Source organism: Leptonychotes weddellii, chromosome 5 (genome assembly GCF_054177405.1).
Source record: "Leptonychotes weddellii isolate Sample4059 chromosome 5, ASM5417740v2, whole genome shotgun sequence".
Lineage (NCBI taxonomy): Eukaryota > Metazoa > Chordata > Mammalia > Carnivora > Phocidae > Leptonychotes > Leptonychotes weddellii.
Window position 1 is genome coordinate 77,662,455 of NC_138373.1, and position 3,731 is coordinate 77,666,185.

The 3,731-nt window shown below is 37.6% G+C and overlaps 1 protein-coding gene across 1 annotated transcript in view; it reads left to right on the forward strand.

Moving 5' to 3' along the window:
* The first annotated feature begins 1,164 nt into the window (after positions 1–1,164).
* The window catches only part of ATF7IP (activating transcription factor 7 interacting protein), a 126,630-nt gene continuing 124,063 nt past the window's right edge, over positions 1,165–3,731 (forward strand). The window contains exon 1 of the mRNA XM_081821267.1: positions 1,165–1,328. The gene's annotated coding sequence lies outside the window, so the exon portion shown is untranslated. The remainder of the gene's footprint in view (positions 1,329–3,731) is intronic.

Below are 3,731 nucleotides of genomic sequence, written 5' to 3' on the forward strand. Positions count from 1 at the left end.
ATGCAAATCTGTGTTATTTCCTGACTTATTACCTTTCAAGTGATCCCTCATTGTTCTACAATGAAGTTCAGTTTTTAGGCAAAAAATCTTTTAAATCAGTTTTCATTTTAGAGTTCACCTTTTCTAGGAAGGCATTACTGATTCTCCAACTCTGGATTAGGTGATTCTCCTAAAGCCACCCAGTGTTTCAACTAAGTTGAAAGACCCAAATTCTAAAAATAAGTATTAATCACCCTCCACTAATTTCTTATTACTTACACAAATGTCCTGTTTACTTTTATTTCCTCTAGTATAGATTTCTTGAGGACGGGTGCCTAATATAGTTCTAGAACAGTGACTGCTAAATAAAAACTGAATGAATAAAGGGAAAATTACATTAAAAAACAAGATAACCAAACCTTATCTATTTGTCATGCTCTTCTTGCTTTGGAAAACACCTTTACATTTATCCTGTCATTTTGTTCTCTTAACCGATTTGAATCATAGGCATTATCACCATTTTAGAGATGAGAAAATTGTGTCAACACACGTGTTCCAAGAAACAGGCAAGAAGGCAGGAGTACTCGGACGTGAGTCCAGATCTCCCAACAAACTGAGTAGCACCTTCTCCACTACATCTCATGGCCTTCATTAAGGACTGGCTCCTAATATAAAATTGCATATAAGGGATATAACTTCCGGTGGAAGGGTATGATTGGAAGTGCTAGCTCTGGCACAAAACTGAAAGAAAAGATGTGTTTTCGCCATTCTCTCATTACTTCAGTTTAAAATATACTTTGTGAATTTTTAATATAAATGATGAACAAATACACTTCAGCCTTTTTCGAAAAGCTTTCTCTCAGCTCTCTCACCTACCTATTTCCTTCCTTCTTTCCTAAAGCTCATAGAGGGCGCTAACAAAGTGCTACTCACTGGTTGAGCGAAGCTCCACTCAAAACACACCTCACACTGCAACTGAAAGGCGCAGCGCCACCACCTCAGACTTCCTTCTCCTTTCCAAGGCAGGAGGCGTGGTCAATTTCCCTCATTCAAATAAAAAACCAGGAGATTTGCATGGGGAACGGCTGAGCCGAGAGCCTATTGGCTGTTAGTACCATGGGCGTGGCCAATATTACGACCATGTAGCCCCGCCCACATCAATTTGCATAACGGCCCGGCGCGTGCAAGGGAGAAGCGGGTTTGTTTTTGAATCTGCGGAGGCGGCGGCGGCAGCGGCGGCGCGGCGACTGAAGCGCGCGATACTGAAGCGGCCGCGTTGAGGACGGTTGCGCGGAACGGCTCTGTAGGAAGGAACTTGGTTCCCCCTCCCTCATCTCTCGCCCCGAAAGGTATATGTGACTCCTAGGGGCTGTTATAACCACATTTTCTTAAATTACTATTGTATTTATGAAGAGTCAAGACCGCATTATGGCGGCTGCGGGAGTTGTGTGTGCGCCTGCGCGGTTGCGGAGCTGCGGGCGGGCGCTGCATGGGAGCACGTGATCTTGCGGGGTCGGGCTCTAGCTGCAGTTGTGCAGCTGGCGGGGCGGTGGCTGCGCAAGCGCAATATTCATTTTCAAGATCTAATGTTCTTGTTGGACGCCATTTGGGTTCTAGATTTAATTTTCCTCATTCTTGAGGAGTTTCATTTTCATATCCTCAAATTCCCACATTTTTCAAGGAAAACGTTTCTCTTGTGTTTTACTCTTATACCGACCTCAAACTCTTTTTATATTTTTCCGATTCTCTGAGAAGCTGTGAACTTAATTTTCTGTAAAAATGATTGTCACTTGTGGTTCTCGATTATAATTTCACTTTTAGGGTATTGCTGGTTTCAAGTTTATATTTAGGGAGATAAAGATCAGCACCTAGTGGTGGTCTCAGGGGAAGTACATTTAATTGAACTGTATATTTGCAAATACATTTTTAACCCTATTTTTACCAGTTCTCTTATCAGGGAATGTTTACAAAACAGAAACAATTTGAGTTTTGGAAATATGAGGGGGAAAGGGTATTGGAAAAATCAAATCTCAATCTAAGTTAACGAAGTCTTAATTTTATCAGTTTGTGTGCTTCTGATATTACTTGCATTTGAGTTTTAGATTTTTTCAGTCTCTGAGCTCTTGGCCATAACTGCTTCAGTTTGGACATTTTTGTTACTCTGACTTTTAAAATTAAGTCTTTTTTTTTTTTTAGCATTTTATTTGTTATGTGAAATAAAATATGGTTGGTAAATTTGTCTTATAAAGGATTCTGCAAAGAACTAACTAAACTGAGGCCTTTATGAAGAATTAAAAAGTTAACCATCAATGAAAAAAAATCAGTTGATTCTTTAAAAAAAACGCCCCATATACGTGTGTATGAGATACAGTTGTGTTTGATTTCTTAGTGTTCCTAGTTTTCATTTCTTAAAGAAGGTAGTTGTAAGTATGCTACTGATTTATTTTAGTTTACAATGGTTGTGTCACTATATTTAAATCTTATATAACACCCCTGGAATAAGTGTTACACAATTTGATACAATTCTGTTGTGCAAATTATTTCTTACTGGACTAAAAACTTGTAACTGGTTTTCATAAACTTCACCTGTGGTTTGTGTGTACAGTAATTGGTTTCTTGGTTGGTTATATAACACTAAGTTTAAATCAGTCATCTGCCAAATGAAGAAGTGGCTAGTACTTTATAATGGTTGGTTAGGGACGTTTTTCTTGCCCAAAGCAAGTACCGTTAGTATTAAGTAGATGTTATTGAAAGGAATAGTTTTGGTTGGTGGATTTTTTAAAAATGACGTCACATATGAGATAGAATGGAGTGATAGGAAAGAAAATTCTTTTTTCTCAACAGAAAATTAGCCGTTCATATAATTCCTGGACCTCTGGACTCTTATACACAGAAATATATTTAGAGGGCAGTTGTGTAATCTCTTCCCTTTTTATACTTCTGGGGTGGATTACCCAGCACACCCTTCCCCCACTTCCTGGGACATTATTTCAGATGTTTAGAGTTGAAAATATGTTGTATTGTCTATAGCTCTATTTTTGTGTATTTATATACACATACATATTTAAGTTAAGAAAAGAACTTTGGTCTTAGGGCATGGTACACTTTGCACTTCCAGAAAAGTGAAATATTTTGGTTTGTATATTTAAGCTTATGTTTTCATTTGAATGTACAAATGATTGCCTCTTAGGTTAATGCTGAAGATTGTAGTACTTGAAAACACTGAGGAACGTAATGTATAATGTAAATATTTCTTAATAAGATAATTTTACTGTTTGTTAGAAAGGCAAATACACTTTTATAAACTTGGAAAACCAAGACCAACGAATTGTCTGACTGTCCACTATTTGTTTATTATTGTTCTTTCAATAACAAGGGTGTTTTGAAATTTTAGTTTGGTAGTTATGATACCACAAAATTTTGACACATATGCAACATATATAACATTAAGACTAGATTACTTATGGAACAAATACTAAGTTACTGGGGTCATTTAAAACCTTTTTAGTTTTGTAGATTTTAAATATCACAAAATGTATTTTATTTTTATTTTTATTTTTTTTAAAGATTTTATTTATTTATTCATGAGAGACAGAGAGAGAGAGAGAAGCAGAGGGAGAAACAGGCTCCCAAGGAGCAGGGAGCCCCATGCGGGACTCGATCCCAGGACTCTGGGATCATGACCTGAGCCGAAGGCAGATGCTTAACCGTCTGAGCCACCCAGGCGCCCACAAAATGTATTTTAGACAAAA